Below are 19,814 nucleotides of genomic sequence, written 5' to 3'. Positions count from 1 at the left end.
CTTCCCAAGGACCGGAAAGAGTGGCAGGGTAGAAATATGTTAGGGGAAGGGGTAATATCCTAGAAGCCGTGCCTTGGTGATATCGGCCACAAATGTGCTCCCTAGCCCTTGTATCCCCAAAATTGATAATAATACAGTCACCCTTGATCGTTTTCTTTGTTGGCCCAACCCAATCCACCCTCCTAGCAAAAAGAATTTTTGCCAAAACACCAGACGATAATGGTCGGTTCGCGTTGAGCCAGTGAATGCACTTATTTTTTAGATCGATATAATCCTCTCGATGACCCTTCCTCAAAGCTGGTACACCCGTTAAAATACACACATATGGGGTAGATGCAGGTGGGAGATCTATACATGGGAGTCTGACTAGGGATAAATCACTTAGCACCCTACTACCCCTATCACAAACCGAACGGATTGTGATAGGACCACCCAATGGTGCATCCACTCCACATGGGACCTGTAAACTAGTTATAGGCTGAGAGGAGGTCTGGAGAATAGAAACACTCGCATTCACCGTGAGGTTATTCTTAGATACAACAGACTGTGGGGGCTGTGCTAGGGATTCTAGCCTTAGGCTAGGCCGAGAGGAAGTCTGGGCATCAGGAGCACTCACAAACAGGGAGGGGTTACAACAATCTGAGGGGGCTGTGCTGGTGGTTCTGGGCTTGGGCTAGTCTCAGTGGACCCTATTGTATTCTGCCCAGTACTAGCACTAACCATGGTCTTGACATTATTAGTGGTTTTTACACTTGCACCTTCGAATAGGTCGAGTCATTCCTCTATGGAGATTAATCTTTTATAAATAGGGATACACATTCTATTGAATATCTGCTCAATTTTATCCCATATTGACTGTGATAGTTTAGTTGGAGTAACTATACCAGGCAATAATTCTTGACCTATCTCGACCCTCCTTGGCAACGAGAACTCAGCACTATTCTCTACGGGCGGCATTCTAACTCCAGGATTTTCAATTGAGTCATTTGGCTTCAGGAGCTTAGCCTTCCTGCCCTTCTGTGCCATGTTCCCACGTTTCCTTTTGGTTACTGGCAGTGGGAGCGCTGGTTTTACACTACGTTTATAGCGAGTCCTGACATTATTCTCTACAGGATCAGGCGTTATACTACCCACAAAAGAGCCTATTTGGGCCTCAGATGGAGATTCTAGTGTTGTAGCGAGTTCCAGCCCCCTATGAAGTTCACTAGAGGCTGTGTGCCCTAGAGCAGTGTGAGCATTCTGGACCATTCCAATACAATCAACTGGATGGATTTCTGTGCCACAGGTGGTAATAGGGATGGAAGAAATGCTGTTAGAGGGAATAGGGGACAATACACCAGCTAAGAGACCCATAGAGGACCTTCTATTGGCCGCAATGTCCAATGATAATCTTTTTTCCGTACAGTCAATTTCATAAGCCAAGATAGATGATGCACGTACGATAAATTGGTCCAGTGTACCCATAACTGAGCCTGTGAGGACCGCTTTCCCACTCTTCCCCAGCTTCCCCAACTTTTTTGTAATTTCTTTCTGCGGAAAACGCTTTTTGTTCCCTATTAGATCAGAAGTACACTCCAAGCTCCAAATATAAGTGCTTGTAAATATTTCAAAATATTGTAACAGCGGCACTAAAAAAACCCCAAAAAAAACTAATTATGCTGTGCTATATCCGTTACTAACAATAAGAGCTTGGCCCCTGATTACAGGGATAACAGAAACAAATTGTGTAGCCCCAACAACATCAATAGAACCAATACCTTGAGAACCCCCTCCGGAAGACAGCGTTAGGGGGTTGGCCCTGCCCTGGCGAGTCCTGGCGATGAGGGCGCGGCCCGCGCGCGTCCCGCGCTGCGGGACGACTACCGTGCTTAAATCCCTCCCCGGCGCTGCCTGATTACGTTATTGGCAGGCGCCCGGGGCAGGGAATGCTGGGAGGTGTAGTTTGTTTGTTGGGCCGTTCCCCTCACGGCAGGAAAAGGAGTTCCGAGGTTTGGCAGCGGGTCCCAAGGCGAAGTGAAAAGCCGTTCCCCTCACGGCAGGAGGACGAGTTCCAGAAATTCAAAAGAGGTAAGAAGCAAGAAGCACGACCCGCGCTGCGGGACGACTACCGTGCTTAAATCCCTCCCCAGCGCTGCCTGATTACGTTATTGGCAGGCGCCCGGGGCAGGGAATGCTGGGAGGTGTAGTTTGTTTGTTGGGCCGTTCCCCTCACGGCAGGAAAAGGAGTTCCGAGGTTTGGCAGCGGGTCCCAAGGCGAAGTGAAAAGCCGTTCCCCTCACGGCAGGAGGACGAGTTCCAGAAATTCAGAAGAGGTAAGAAGCAAGAAGCACGACCCGCGCTGCGGGACGACTACCGTGCTTAAATCCCCCCCGGCGCTGCCTGATTACGTTATTGGCAGGCGCCCGGGGCAGGGAATCCTGGGAGGTGTAGTTTGTTTGTTGGGCCGTTACCCTCATGGCAGGAAAATGAGTTCTGAGGTTTGACAGCGGGTCCAAGGCGAAGTGAAAAGCCGTTCCCCTCACGGCAGGAGGACGAGTTCCAGAAATTCAGAAGAGGTAAGAAGCAAGAAGCACGACCCGCACTGTGGGACGACTACCGTGCTTAAATCCCTCCCTGGCGCTGCCTGATTACGTTATTGGCAGGCGCCCGGCGAAGGGAATGCTGGGAGGTGTAGTTTGTTTGTTGGGCCGTTCCCCTCACGGCAGGAAAAGGAGTTACGAGGTTTGGCAGCGGGTCCCAAGGCGAAGTGAAAAGCCGTTCCTCTCACGGCAGGAGGACGAGTTCCAGAAATTCAGAAGAGGTAAGAAGCAAGAAGCATGACCCCATGCCTGCTTTATGCACCGCAGTTTTTCCCTAGTCATTCCACATACTTGATTCTACATACCTGCTTAGCAGTATCAGATTGTCTGTGTCGGTTTTGAAGCCTCCACGTATCACCTTTAGTAAATGTACACACTCTATGGACGATGGGGAAATGGGCATGGCTAATATATATCTATACTATCTTCCTGTCCAGCTATCGGTGCTGAAAGAGTGGCTGAGTGGGGTGTATTCTGACTCTGCCTTTCGCCTAAGTATAGCCCTTATGGGAAGGGACAAGATTCTAGATAGGCTCTATGGTACGCCGATCCCATTGCCCCCCCCCCAACAAAGCCACCAGAGTAGCTCTACTGGTGTGGTGGGCTGCACTGAAATGGAGAGGAAGGGACAAAAAGATACCAATGAAGACACCCCTGTGGTATGGATGGTGGTTGTGTCACTTTGATAGGCTGGAGGAATTCCCTAAATGTGATCTCATCACAGGAGCTGGAGACATCTGAAAAAGCACAAATATGACGTCCTTTCATGATATACCTTTTCCAAACTCATAAGATGTTCACTCCTTCATGGTTATGTATAAAAAGGTGACAGTAGGTCAGGGAACAGGATGAGTATTCCTAAACAGGAGCAGGGCAATAAGAAGTAATTCTATTAAAGCACATATTACTGTTTCAAATGCTCCCTTTTTGCTGAGGAGACATCTATCTGTTAGTTAATGCACATCTCCTGAGAAGAAAAAGAAAGTCAATTTACACAGACAAAAACTTAAACAACATTGTTAATTAGCATGTACCAGATGGAGAGTTGTATTACTTGTCTGCAAAATACTTCTGTTCAGATAAGGGTGCCAATCAGATAATCTACATTATTTTAGTGTTAAATATGTCACCCATTTTCTTTATAATAGCCCCTGTTAAATAAAAACTGGATGGACCTACCTGGAGTTTGGCCATTTCTTAAATCTTTTTCTCTGTGGTAAACAGCAATGATCGCACCTGTTAGATTTACATTATAAAGGGGATATAGAAAAAAAACGTATATTGCATCTTTTCATCATACTTTTCATAGTGGTAAAACTAACGAGATGTATTGTTGCTGAATCCGCATTTCTTGGCAATGGATGCCAAGACGACATTCACAATTTGACCTTATTCTACTGAAATGTTATCAAGAAGGGTTGAAATGAACAGATTACCCTTTCCCAGTTAACCAATTGCCAGTCTTCTGCTACAGCTACCTTTAAGATTTTGGGTTCGGGTCTGCCCGAGTTTGTTTTGTTGCAGGGCGTAAAAGGCTAGTTAGTGTTACCTGTTTGGGGCTTTGATCCGAATATGCTATTCGAATTTTCTCAAAGTTGCTCCCTGCACTTTACTCTGTGTGAATGCATGTGCACGAGGCTTACATCTCTTTGATTTGGATCATAAGTGCTTTATGCCACAGTCTCGCAAAAAAACGAAATGCATTTGAAATTAGAAATCTTTGTAAAATCTTTAGGTCGAGCTCCTCACGGTCGTGGGGGAAGGTGGAAAGTATACTTATTTAAATTGTAACCAACATCAAAAAGTCGTTGGCATTCCAGGTAGCCCCAATAGACCAATTCATATGGGTTTGCATAGTTAACTTATAATACAATGATATGATTCACAAACGTTTTCATAGTCCTAGGCATCCCATATCTGTGTAATAACTGTCATGTGCAATTAAATTGGAAATTGTGAACACCAGAATTAAACTTTCCAAGTCAATTGGCAATTTTGCAGAGAGAAAAATGTCTGCCTTTTGATTAAGGTTGGATAAAGGAAGAGAAATCAGAAGAAAAAGGGGGAACGCGATTATGGCAGGATGAAAATGTTTTGTACACACCCACAAAAAGGAGGTCATATATCACGCCAAATACTCAATGTACACATACTTATTGTGTGTGAGGAAGAAGCCTCGGTCGCTCCAAAATTAGTAGGCGGAAGTCAATTCAATTCAATCCTAGAAATCTTTATTCGACCTGTTAAGGTCATAAGAGAACACATAAAAACACAATAAAAGACTATGGCATCATTACAAATATGCATCATACAATATACGAACAGGTAAAAATGTATTTATATAAGGCTCACAATAGTTGCCTTCTGGCAAAACTGAACCATTTTGAAAGCATTTCACATTTGGCAATTTTGTCACAAAATACTAAAATAAAAGTTTGATATAAAAAGAACTGGAACGAAATTACATATCCATGGATTTCCTGGTTCTTACAGCAGATTAAAAAATGAACTAACCCGTAAGAATACTTCAGGGGAGTTCAGTAATTGCAGGTGACATAAGGCCTCGCTGCATCTGCGAATCCCTATGTCCTTTAATAAGGGCTTAAGAAAATGATTTTGCACAAATTTAAAATAGTACAAAAAAAATAAAATGCATCAATGACTGAATTGTTTTGTTATGGCAGGGGCAAGGCAAAGCTTGACCTCTCGTGGAGCCAGGGTAATAATTAAAATAAAGTAGCCACCAAATTGTTCGTGCCCGAAAACAAAATCGGAGGGATCTTTCCCAGTGTGTGAGGGCAAGGGACATGTAAATAACGGGCTCAATCTGAGGTAAGGGCAGTGCTTTAAGTGGGCCGGTACTCCCCGGTACTGAGTATCGGCACTTCTTAGAATTATCACTGTGAGTACCGGCACTTCTCTACTGCCCTGGAGAGTACCGGTACTCATGAAACGGTAGGCTCATTGGGTGTGCTGGTGAGCAGGAGTGGAACGTGTCTCCGGCAGCCAAGGCGCCACTTCTGTAGACCCGATCTGAGCTCCAGCTGAGCTATTCAGCAGGGCTCCTTTGAATAATGTCCGGATGCTCGTCATCACGCTGTGATGTGTTTGATGGAGCAGGGTCCATTCAGGCCCTCTGCTGTCAATCACATTGCAAAAACAAAGGTTGCGATCACACTCCTTCAAGTATAAACAAGCCTTTTTCAGTTCAAAAGAAATTTTATTGAGTAAATAAAGGTGTCAATACAGCAAAAAAAAACAAAAGCATAACAGTAACATGAGCAGTGAAATAGAGTAAGGCTATGATGCTAAACATGAAAATAAAAGATACCAAATGATTGAGGCTATCTAATAAAAAGCAGTGCTGAATAAATATGCAGTAAAATGAAACATAAGAAATGCAAAGGAACAAAAAGGTCAATCAGGGAGGTTTAGAGACTTCTTGCTGAGAGGGAAGCAGATGAAACGAAGGAGACGAGCGTTTAGCACTATAATCAAGATATAAGGTTACAGGAAGCCAAAGATCATGTCGCTTTTTGGCCAGATTAAGGGGGTGAATAAAGACAGTATCTAGCCTATGATTATGACATACATTGTACCACCATGCTCTAAAAGATATATTAGCAGAATTTTTCCAATTAACTGTAATTTTCTGAAATGCAACAGCTAGCAGTAAATCAACAATTTGCACATTAGCATCAACATCATCCCAACAAGGGGAGAGACTTCCTAAAAAAATATTAACAAGGGAGAAGGGAAATACAGTGTGAAATATGGCATTGATTTGGGTCCAAACTTGTTTCCAAAAAGTGTGCGTAGCAGTACAGGAAAAAAGCATGTGAAAAAGAGTAGCCTTAGAGGTCGAGCAGGACCAACAAAGGTCGGGAATTAGAGGAAATCTCTTATTTAACAAGTGGGGTGAGAAAAGGAGTCTGTTATAAATAAAAAAGAGGGTTTGTGTGAGGGAAGCTGCTCTGGACGACTTACGGAGTTTGGTCCACAGTTTATCCCACAGAGAAGTGGGCCAAGAGATACCAAAATCAGATTCCCATTGTTCCTCTGCTTTAGATTTTGATCGGGGCACATGAGTTACCTGAAATGAATGATAGATTGAGGAGGCTGTGGGCTGGGTGCGGAGCATAGAGTGAAGGTGCGAGGAAGGGCTAGGAAGGCCAGGGTGGGTGAGGGAGTTAGACAGCTGGGTATATGTGGACAAAATTGCAGTCTTAAGTATACTATACTTACTGGTAAAGGAGTGAGGGAGATCAAATGTTTGGCTAAGGATGGAGAAAGGTAGGAAATCAGAACCAGAAAAGAGATGGGACACCCAAATCAAACCCTTTTGTCTCCAGGATTTCCAATAAACGGGTTTGTGATTAATGAGGATACTATTATTATTCCAAATGGTGGTTTTGAGAAACTCAGCCACAGAAGAAGGGGGACTAGGGGAAGTGGAAAGGAGAATCTTAGTGGTGAACTTATGTATGGGAGTGGACATAACCTGGGGTTTACGGGAAAACGAAAGATACTCAGCGAAGGTAAAGGGGGACAAAGAAAGACGTTCAAGAACAAGCCATAAGGGGGAAGATTCAGCAGGATCCCGCAACCAGAGGGAAGCTTGTCGCAAAAGGAATGCTTTGTGATAAGTGGGAAAATCTGGGAAGTTGACCCCGCCCTCTGATTTAGGAAGTCGTAGCCTGCACAAGGACATACGTGCTTTTTTGCCGGACCAGAGGAAAGAAGAGAAAACAGTATTGATTTTTTTGAAAAACTTAGCTGGAATGGGCACTGGAATATTGGATATAGTATATAGAACTATTGGGGAGAGCATCATTTTAATCGTGTCGAGGCGACCCCACCAGGAAAGATAAAGTGGATGCCATCTGGAAGTGAGGTCGGACAATTTCTGGGTACATTTAGTGAGGCACAATGAGATAGTATAGGGGAGAGAAGGGGCAATGTACAGACCAAGGTATTTAATATGTGAAGGACTCCAAGTAAAATTGGACGCATCAAAATCCTGTTTAAAGGTAAATTTAGTAAGGGGTAAGATTTCACACTTGTCATTGTTCAACTTATAACCGGAAATTTGGGAATACTCGTGAACCTCATTGAGGAATGTGGGAATAGAGATGACAGGGTTGGACATAAAGAGCAGGATATCATCTGCATAAGCAGCAAGTTTGATATTTGTTTGGGAGATTTGGAAACCATGCAGATTAGGATTTTGGCGAAGCTTTGAAAGAAAGAGTTCTAAAACCAGATTAAAAAGGAAGGGGGAAAGGGGACAACCCTGACGGACTCCTCTGCCTAAGCTGAAAAAAGAAGAGACTAGACCATTGGCACAAACCGCCGCTCTGGGGCTGGAATAGAGAAAGGAAACAAAAGAAATAAAATTAGGACCAAACCCAAACCATCGGAGGGCGGAAAAAAGGAAAGTCCACTCTACTCTGTCAAACGCTTTCTCTGCGTCCAAAGCAATTGCCGCTAGCGAGTCCTGGAATCTTGAGGACCTGGATAAGACATTGAACAAAAGTCTAGTGTTGTCTGTAATGAAGCGGCCCTTAACAAATCCAGATTGTTCTGGACCCAACAATTCAGGAAGAAAAGGATCAAGTCTTAAAGCAAGAGATTTAGCGTATAATTTATAATCGATGTTAACCAAGGAAATTGGCCGATAATTTTTGCAATGTTGAGTGTCTTTCCCTTCTTTAGGTATGAAACAAATATGGGCGTCCAAGAAAGTGCCAGAGGAAGTGCCACTAAGTATAAAAGAGTCAATAAGAGAATGCAATCTAGGTAATAGGAATTTGGAAAAGTGCAAATAAAATTCAACTGTAAATCCGTCCGGACCCGGGGCTTTATCCTTCTTAAGTGACTGAAGTGCAGTGTGTAATTCAGAGGTAGAGATGGGTAATTCAAGAATGGATAGATCAACAGGGAAATTAGGAGGTGGTTTAATACTGGAAAAAAAGGTAGCGAGGGAGTGGGCAGATGGGTGAGTTACGGAGGAATAGAGTGTGGAATAAAAACGTGAAAATTCCTCTAAAATATCAACATCCGTATGTTTCAAAACCAAATTAACATCAAAGACAGACTCAATATTCAATTTGTGTTGCTTAACTTTTAGATAATTAGCTAATACCTTACCCGCTTTGTTCTTACCCCATAAAATTTTGAGCTAGATTTCAATAAATACAATGAAGCATCATCAGTGGATTGTTTGTTGAATTGCATCTTAGCTTCAATAAGTGTTGTCAAACTTTCCTGCGAGTGAGAAGTATAAAAATAATGCTCCAAATTCTTAATCTTAAGGAGGAGCTCGTTCGCAGTTTTGCGAGCGATCTTACGCTTTTTGGACACAAAATCAATGATAAAACCCCTGGCAGCAGCCTTATAGGCGTCCCAAATAGCATGCTTTGGTAGAGTAGGCGTATCGTTAATGGCAAAAAATTCTGTGGTGAATTCAACAAAAGAAGTAGTAAACTTGGGATCTAAAAGTAGGGAGTTATTGAAGCACCATCGTTTTGGCCCAGTGGACTTGGGTAGGACATCTATGGTAACCAACACAGGGGCATGATCAGAAAACAAGATGGGGCCAATATCAGCATGAGTGAGGGATTGAGAGATATGATGAGAGAGGAAAATGTAATCAATACTTGACTGTGACTGGTGGGCTGGGGAGTAAAAAGTAAACTCTTTAGTAGTGGGATTACAAAGACGCCAGGCATCAATGAGTTTGTGTTGGGATATTGCTTGCGCAAACAATTTGTGAGATTTATTTGGGACATAGGATGCTTTAGAATGCCTGTCTAAAAAGGGGTCAAGAGGCAAGTTGCAATCCCCCGCCATAATAAAATTATCATCCACGTATTCAGAAATACGAGGAGCCATTTTACGCCAAAAGGCGAGGTCACCACCAGTAGGTGCGTAAATGTTGAGAAGGGAAATGGGGACACCCTTCGAGGAAAGTTTGACATACAACCATCTACCTTCAGGGTCTGATTCAGAAATCAAGAGCGAATGAGAGAAAGATTTGCGGATTAACACAGCCACACCATTTCTTTTACCATCTCCAGGAGCAGAAAACACACCGCCTACCCAACCCCTTTTAAGTTTAGCAGCTTCAATGTCAGACAAATGAGTTTCTTGCAGAAAAGCAATATCGACATTTAACTTGGCTAAATGTGAGAGAATTTTTTGTCTCTTAATGGGAGAATGAAGACCCTTAACGTTCCAGGAAACAATACGCACAGCCATTAAGGAATATTGAAGAAGTAATACAAAGAAAAATCATAACATCGAGAAAAAGCCTCATGAGAAGAAGAAGAGAAACAGTAATAGGGAAGAGGTGAAATGAATAGAAGAAAGAAGAAAAAGGAGGATTGAAATATGTCGTGGAGAAAGAGAAAAAGAAAAACCAGAGTGATGCTAAGATCAATAAAAAAACATAAAGTGAAGTTCCGAGAATTCGGTAAATAAGGTCAAGTGAGAGAGAAAGAAGAAATAGCAGAACAAGATCAATGAACCAACAAAATAAGAGAGAGAAAGATCAAAAGAGGAAGAACATATATATGAATCAGAGGAGGTATGAAATAGCAGGTGAGAGGATATTGAAAACGGAGAGAGTATGACCAAAGGAGCCAAAAAACGATAGGGAGAAAGAAAAAGAGAAAGAAGAAAGAAGAGAAAGGGCTTGAAAAAGGTACCAACACCAATGAACCTGAAAGTGTGAGGGAAGGAAACAAAATAAGGAAAAACAAAACGGGAGCGGACATATAAGAGAAAAAAAGAAGAGAAAAATACTCACAAGGGGTAATGCAGAAAAAAATACGATCAGGAACAAGAACAAACAAGGACGTACGTGGAAGCAGGGGGAGGGAGGTAGAGCCAACTGGAGAAGGCAGGACACTCGGGGTCAGGGGAACGTCCAACCAGAGAAACAGGACGGAAACGCAAAACAATGATCTGTGGAGGAAGAAAGATAACAAAATTAGATATCAACAAGTGACAAGGGAAAAAGGCAGAGAATGAAAGAACAAACCAAGAATCCATAATGTCAATAATAAATACTACAATGAAGAACATGTACTCATCAAGAGAACAAACATATTTAAAAAACAGTGAAATTAGAGAGGAAAACAACAACTATATATAACAAAAGAAAAACTGGAATATCATTGTAAAGCTTCAGCAAAGAGTCACGTTGGAGGAGAAGAAGAAGGACCAGAAAGCTCCATGTCTGCCTGACCGCAGGAATTTAGGAAACTGCGAAGTCGTGTAGGCTCCTCATATGTCGTAGTCTTATTATTATAGGTGACTTTAAATAAGCAAGGATGGAAAAGGCCATATCTAGCGCCGATGGAACGCAGTTCAGGTCTCATATCTAAGAAGGCTTTACGACGGCTTGCAGTGGCTCTGGCGTAATCCTGCGCAAAGAACAAAGTAGAGCCTGACCAAGTGATGCGAGGAAAGGCTTTGGCCGCAAAGAGAACTTTCAACAAATCTGTGTATTCCAGAAAGTACATTATTACACCTCTGGGCCTCGCTGATGTGGAAGGAGAGGAGGGAGCCCTCCCAAGCCTGTGGGCTCGCTGGATATTGAGAGGGGTGTCCTCAGGTAAGTGCAAAAGCTTAGGAAGAAAAGACTTGAAAAAAGTGATGGGATCCTTCCCCTCGCAACCCTCCACCAGGCCGTAAAGACGAAGATTATTACGCCTATTTCAATTTTCTAAGTCCTCCACTTGCTTCTGAAGAGAGGAGACCTGCGCATGTAGATGATTGACTGTGGCTGCAGAATCCTGAAGAGAAGAGACGTCATGCTCCACCGACGACATTCTTTCTTCCATCAGGGTCCAGTTGTCAGTGAGGACCTGCAGCTTAATGTTGGTTTCCTCCATGAAAGGGCGCAAGGCCCAAATCTCCTCGAGAAGCAACTCCATCGAAATGGTCGAAGAAGACTTGGGAGGCGAAGGAGGGTCCTTTTTTAAGCGCTTAGGCGTCATTTTTACTGAAGACTGCGAGGAGGGTTCCATGGTCGGCGACGTCTCGGTGATAAGAGAAGACTGAGAGGCTTCTAAATTAGCCAATTCCGTGAAGAGTTTAGAATTTTTAATATAGTTGCGCTTTTGAAATTTGGAGGAACTTTCAGCCATAGATGCGTCTGCAGAGTATAGTTACACACTGCGAAAGCAGAGCCGGAGTCAAGTATTTTACAGGAACCAAAGCACGTAAAAAATAAAAAGGAGCACGCAGGAAAATTTGATGAGGAAAAATGTAATCCAGAGAAGCAAAAATGTCAAAAAGTCAGAAGACGCAAATTAAAAACTCAAAATGGCCGCCAGATATGAAGAGGGTATAAAAGTTCCATTCAAAAGACAGTTGTGCCAAACATTCAAATAAAGTAATCACCCATCAGTAGACAACTGTGGTAGCAGAGTTGGTAGAGGAGCAGGAGGCATTGCAGGCTCAGGGCAGCAACCAGGGATGCAATACGCGATAAACGCGCTTCTGAAAGGAAGACGAGCACCACAAACAAAATGGCAGTCGCGGCCGATGCAGAGCCGCGACCGGGAGTAAAACGGAGCTGAACACGAAGCAGATCTGCCTCGTCACTAAAGAAGGCTTCAGGGCATTCCTGAGACTTTCCGATATGAAAAGCTATCTTTCATTTTCCGCTTGGTGGGCGCAATCCATCTGAAGTCTCCGACGTGGACGGAGCCCTCACGCCGGCGCCGCCATTTTCTCGGGCGTCTAGCCACGCCCCCCCAAGTATAAACAAGCCTAATGCATGAAGTTGGTCCTGTCCTGATGTTTAGGGTGCCAGTGGGTATTCCTTGCCTGAATTCGACCCACAGTACGCGTCTTACTGACGTTCATAATACGAGTGGCTCAGCAGCCCCAAGGGTGACTGTAGAAAAATAGCGGGTGTCTGGCACAAGAATGTGACCCGTAAGAAAGAAAGTGTGTCCGCTTAATTGTGATACCGAACTTAAATAAGTGCTCCTGACGTAGATCAGAATCCAAGTGAATGAGAACCCGGTGCAACTCAGAAGTTAATAAAGTGAACACCGCTTCACCTAAAATACAAGACGTCTGCAATGCCGGGACGTGGTGTCAAGTACATGGAATAAAAGAACGTGTAACGTGACGAAGAATTGAAAGGAAACAAAAAATAGAAAATGCAAATGTGAGTCACTGTCTCCAATGTAAAATAACTGTGAATGGAAACCATGTTATTTCACGTGGTCAGGTACTTGAACGCATGATTGTGACATTAAACACCATTGTTTAACGGTAACTAGGGGTTACGGGAGCACTACATCGATGTACTTTGTTTTTTTGAATGAATTATACACACGTTGGTATCAAGCGCTTGGATTACAAAGAGTGATATTCTTGATTTTGCAATCGGGGTTTGTGGTAAAGCATTGTGAAGATGTATGCTAAGTACAATGTGACATCAACATTAGTGCTGCAGAACCACAAGATGATTTAAATGAAATTTGAAACAGAATTAAATACAAATTGGCCAACACTGTGATTGAAAGAATTATTATTCAAAAAGCAACAGCGGAGTGCCGGGAGGGTGCCATTTTCCTCGTGGGAGAACGTCCTCTTTACACTGTCAATCACATTCACACCATCCTGTGAATTTCTGCAAACACAGGAATCATGGCAGTGGCAATCAGGCTACGGCCAGTCCGGCCCTGGTGGCAATTCAAAAAGCCATGGTAGGTGAAGAGTATAACATGGCTTTTATCATACCCGAGTCTTTTGTGTGTCTGCTTATGTTTGTGTGTTTGCCTACATTTGGGGGCCTGTTTTTGTAAGAGAAAAGTGAAAGAAAGAGAGAGAGAGAGAGAATCAAGACACTATCAGGAGGTATTTTAAAGAAAATGTGTGGCACTTTGTTTGTACACGTCTGATCGGTGACAAAGATTCATAAATAACGTAAAAGGGAGGGTTGGTGGGTTGATGGGTGAGTGGATGAGTGAGTGGATGGATGAGTGAGCAAGGGTGGATGTATAGATCTGTTATTCAGCGCCTTGAGACTTTCGGGTGATACGTGCGCTATACAAAAGTACATGTTATATAGATGGATGGATAGATCGATGGATGAGTGAAAGCATGCATGGGTGCAAGAGGGTGGATGATTGGATAAAAGGGCAGATGATGGGTGGATAAGTGAAAGATTGAATGGATGAATGAAAGGTAGGGAGGATGGATGAAAGGGTGGGTGATGGATGAGTGAAAGGGGGGATTGAGTGAAAGGGTGGATGGAAAAAAGGAGTGAAAGCGTTGATGGATGAACACAAGGATTGATGGATGAGGGAAAGGGTAGATAAAGAGATGGATGAGTGAAAGGATGAATGGATAGGTTTGGAGATGGATGGATGGATAGGTTTAGATATAAAGGGTGGATAGACGGAATGGTGAAAAACTGAATGATTGATGAAAGACTGAATAGATGATAGCATGTAACGGTTAAATGGCAGAGATCAGCAGGTAAATGGTAGGATGAAAGGATGAATGGATAGATTGTTGGAAGAGACAAGAGATATCTTCTGGGAAGGGTTATTATGAGTTGCTCCATTTGCTTGGTGCCATAAGAGCTTTGGTCCGACGGGGGGTATTTTCAGTCTTCCTACTAGCGTGCTCAAGAATATATAGTATTGTGCCAAACAGCAATTAACAGTATGAAATTAAGAAGGTGCAACTATTGCAAAAAAAGGAAATGTTAACATATTATCGCATTTCTTTTTAATTTTGTGTAATGAGTTAAACTGCTTTGTTTATATAAACACATTTCTCATGTGTTTTGGTATGTGCTGCAACTAATATAGAAGTTGTTAAGTTACATCATGTCTTACCCGTAGCCTCGCCCCTAACCCCGCACCCTAATTACACCTGTAGCTCATTTTAATGAGTACCTGCACTTATTTTTTTCCATTTAAAGCACTGGGTAAGGGCTCTATAATAGGTCGCCACTGGGTGTTAATTCTATCCTCAGCCTATTTTCTTCACAATGATTAAGAAGTAGCACTTCACCATGAATTTGTCCTTCTTATAGATACTCCTCGGATTTGTGAACTAAGAGGGTAATCCCAGTGCAAGGAAACTATCACGGATATCATTTATCCAAGGTATTAAGAGCCGCTTGTCCAAGTTAAGGCAGTCCCTTATCATGTCTCTGCAGAGAGACGCCTTCAGATTCATCCACACACTAGCCCATCATAGCAGTGGAGCCAGATGGACCTTGTCTGCTGTTTAATCTAGCATCTGAGGTTAAGGCGTGAGGTAGTTGGAAGTCATGTCTAAAAGGAGAAAATAACTTTCTGCACGGAGAAAAAAGAGAAACAGAAAAAAGAATGTTTTGCCTAACCTTAAATAATTTAATATATCGAAAATAAAGAGTGTTTTTAACCTCTTCAGTGCCCATGAAGAGATAGTCTCGTCATGGAGCACGGTTGCGCTGTGCCCATGACGAGACTATCTCGTCATGAACCCCACCCACTAGTGCAACGCCCGGCACAGGAGGGGGAAAGGGCGTGGCACTGAAGGGGTTAACATGGAGGAAAGTAAATATTGATGTAGTTGTTGTAAACAAATTATACTCAGAAAATCTATAATGAAATGCTTCAAAGAATTTCCTTCCCTATTGTCCTTTTTCTTTGGATTTTAGAACATATCGGGAAACAGCACTTTAGGGTATCATTGATTACAACATCTCAGATATCAAATAGCCTGAATATATTTTGCAGTGCAGTACATGCACGGAGACACGCTACTGCCTATGTTTCAAACGTCAAGACGTGCAGTAGCTTGGTAAAGAAATATTAGATGATATTAATGTTAAATACAATATTTAAATATAATTCGGAAGAAAACAACAGATTGAGACCTAATCCTAGCTCCGGAACTAAGCTGAGGTAATGACTCATACAGGCATTCGTTAGCATTAAGCTCAACTCAGAAGGTATATTCTCTTATTTGTACATATTATTTGTTTGGTTTGTGGGAGTACACAAAGTAAGGCAAAGGCTGATGTCGACCTGGCAAAATAAACCTTTTGCCAGGTCCAAACCTTCAATTTCTGTAAATATAAGTCACCCCTAAGGTAGGCCCTGGACAATTCAGAGGGCAGGGTGCAATGTATTTCAGAGGCAGGCAGGGCATGTACTTTTTAGTTTTACATGACTTGATAGTGAAAAACTCTCATAGTGCTTTTTCACTACTCGAAAACACACTATCTCTCCCATAGGATAAGACTGAGATTACCTTATCATATTTTATAAGTGTAGTTTCCAAATGGGAAGAGATAAACCCTTCATGTCTGGTACTTCTGGAAACACAATTTAGAATCCAATGGGGAAGTTGGTTTAAAATTACAATGCTGAAAATGCTACTTTGAGAAAGTTTTCACAAACAGACAAGAGCGACCCATATGTCCTTGCGAACTGGGTGTTGCTAATAAGCAAAAACAATGTTCACAAGGAACTCATTAAATAAATTATTACCGTTTCTCCAAGAATTAGTATATCTTGCGTGAATGAAGCAGAGACAGAGAAACATCTACGATGGAACCTTAATTCAATTAGGTCTAATAATATTCTAACACTTTTTTTAGAGAAGCCCACAACACAATTATTGTAACTGTACTCACTTTAGCCGAATAAGTGTAATTTATTTAGCATTATGATATTCCAAAGTACAAGAACAGGCATAAACAGAATATTCCGTTGTGTATTTACAGTATAAACATTTTCACATTTCACAGTGTTTTTGTGGCCCCCAGTGGTGTGACCGGAACCTAAAGAATTGTGATATACGTAGTGCTAATAAAAAGGAGGAGATGCAAACATGGTTATTGGTATTACAAGAACAGAAGCTCTTGGGAGTTTTCGTACAATCAATTTTCTAAGAACTTTTTAGTTTATTGCATTAGTCATTTACTGCCTGCCTCTGATCATATGTCTGGGGTGGGTGATAACTGGGTATTGTGCATTCCCCCTAGGCAGCCACACACAATGGGAGCTTAGGTGTGGCTTGATGTGCCATACTGGCAGGATAGGAGGAAGGAGCTAGATCTACCCACACTTACAACTGAATAGACTGTGTCCTGTCCCCATACAAAGGGCTGCATACCCCCCCACTGTAGTGACTCTGGAGCCAGGGCAGCAATGTCATGGCCTCTGTGCTCAGACACCACCACTTCAGTTCAGATCTGGACCTGTGGATACTCTGCCAGAAAGGACTGCTACTCTGCTGGACTACTGCTTTGTTGGACTCCTGCTTTGCTGTGCTGTACTGTTGGCCTTCAGCCCTCCTGCCTGGGCGAGAAGGACTGGACTTGCATCACTTGACCCTGGAACCCAGAGTGGCTCCATGGGCTAGCTGGCTGGCCTCTGAACTCTCAAGGACATAAAAGGCTTCCAACCCCTGCACCTGGACACTGCCATATGTCAGTCTACCCTGACATGTGGTGGCACCCCAGTCATGTACCCTTGGAAGTAGGCCTAAGGTGGTTGCCTGCAGAACCGACACATCTTCTCTGCTGAGCGATGTATCCCTGAGCAGAATCTACGCATCTCCTCAGCTGAGCAACACATCCCTGAGCCGATCCGATGCATTGTTGCTGTTGCATTGATTGGATCCATTGTAAAAACTTGCATCACTGCAGCATCCCGCATCTGGGACCAAAGCATTGCCTTTAGAACCACCACTGTGCAACCCTCTCCACAGCACAAGCTCCTCGCATCTCCCATCTATGGCAGCCCCGACAACAGATCTCCACATCGCAGCTTCATAGCTCATCGAAGCCGAATCATTGCAAGCTCTGCTGATTGCTTGCATCAGGACCACGACATTTCGGAGCTGATGCATCAAGACTGCTGAGCTATGCATCTTCAGTGTGGATCCACGAAATGCCCTGCAGCAAAGATTAATGAGCTTTGTTGAGCGGGCCTAACTGGGTCCCTGTAGCGAGCCTGTGCTCCATTGTGGTCGGCCTAAACTTGTGACTTTGTCCCAATAGCTCTTCTTGCTTCTAGGCACTATTTTACTTAAAACTTTGAAAATCAATATCTCCAGTTCTACTAATTGGATTTATGTCATTTTGGTCTTGTTTTATTTATTAAATCTCTTTGTGTGGTGTTTTCACTGATTTACTGTTTGAAGTGTCGCATGAGTACTTTACATACAGTCTTTAAGGCTAAGCCTGACTGCTCTGTGCCAAGCTACCAGAGGGTAAGAACAGGCTAATTTAGGGTTTGGTTTGCTACTTACCATGACTAGGATTGTGGTTGCTGCTTGACCAGGCCTCATATCCCAGTCAACCAACAACCCAATTTCTAACACTGACCGATTCTTTTGTATGCTTTTCCACCTCCCCCTAATGGCTCTAGTGTTCCACTGGCCCAGTTAAGGAAGTAGCCTTGCAGAGTGCCAACATTACTGACATATAGTACAGAGTTGCCAGTGGATCTGTAGAGGGATCATGCTACCCCAGGGCAGGTACACCACAGATGAGCATAAGTCTGTGACTGGCAGCAAGATCTGTTGATGAGCTTTGACATTAAGGTGTTTTGTCACTTTATAGGATTCATAGGACATAGATTAAAACCAGGGCACAGAGGATCTATCTATCTATCTATCTATCTATCTATCTATCTATCTATCTATCTATCTATCTATCTATCTATCTATCTATCTATCTATCTATCTATCTATCTATCTATCTATCTATCTATCTATCTATCTATCTATCTATCTATCTATCTATCTATCCATCCATCCATCCATCCATCCATCCATCCATCCATCATCTATCTATCTATCTATCTATCTATCTATCTATCTATCTAACTATCTATCTATCTATCTATCTATCTATCTATCTATCTATCTATCTATCTATCTATCTATCTATCTATCTATCTATCTATCTATCTATCTATCTATCTATCTATCTATCTATCTATCTATCTGTCTGTCTGTCTGTCTGTCTGTCTGTCTGTCTGTCTGTCTGTCTGTCTATCTATCTATCTATCTATCTATCTATCTATCTATCTATCTATCTATCTATCTATCTATCAGCTTTGGCACCAAAAGTTGATACATACATTTGAAAGAATTAACACTTTTGTATATCTCTGTTATTACAAATTATGATTCAGATAATTGCAAATCCTACCAATAACATTTGAATTGTTTCATCAAATGTGATTTGCTGATGGTGGGATTTATATTTTGTCTCCCATCTTGTAATTTGGAATTTTTTTAAAGATTGCGATCCTTGCACTGTGAAACAGACCACAGCCATGGAGACACCACGAGGGATGCCCGGCCCCAGGGAAGTGTCTGGAAAGCACAAAAACATGGAATAATGGGGCACAGAGGATCTATCTATCTATCTATCTATCTATCTATCTATCTATCTATCTATCTATCTATCTATCTATCTATCTATCTATCTATCTATCTATCTATCTATCTATCTATCTATCTATCTATCTATCTATCTATCTATCTATCCATCCATCCATCCATCCATCCATCCATCATCTATCTATCTATCTAACTATCTAACTATCTATCTATCTAACTATCTATCTAACTATCTATCTATCTATCTATCTATCTATCTATCTATCTATCTATCTATCTATCTATCTATCTATCTATCTATCTATCTATCTATCTATCTATCTATCTATCTATCTATCTATCTATCTATCTATCTATCTATCTATCTATCCATCCATCCATCCATCCATCCATCCATCCATCCATCCATCCTCCATCCATCATCTATCTATCTATCTATCTATCTATCTATCTATCTATCTATCTATCTATCTATCTATCTATCTATCTATCTATCTATCTATCTATCTATCTATCTATCTATCTATCTATCTATCTATCTATCTATCTATCTATCTATCTATCTATCTATCTATCTATCTATCTATCTATCTGTCTATCTGTCTATCTATCTATCTATCTATCTATCTATCTATCTATCTATCTATCTATCTATCTATCTATCTATCTATCTATCTATCTATCTATCTATCTATCTATCTATCTATCTATCTATCTATCTATCTATCTATCTATCTATCTATCTATCTATCTATCTATCTATCCATCTATCTGTCTGTCTGTCTGTCTGTCTGTCTGTCTGTCTGTCTGTCTGTCTGTCTGTCTGTCTATCTATCTATCTATCTA

The sequence above is a fragment of the Triturus cristatus genome, chromosome 5_1 (genome assembly GCF_964204655.1).
Source record: "Triturus cristatus chromosome 5_1, aTriCri1.1, whole genome shotgun sequence".
Lineage (NCBI taxonomy): Eukaryota > Metazoa > Chordata > Amphibia > Caudata > Salamandridae > Triturus > Triturus cristatus.
Note: the sequence above shows the minus strand (reverse complement) of the source record.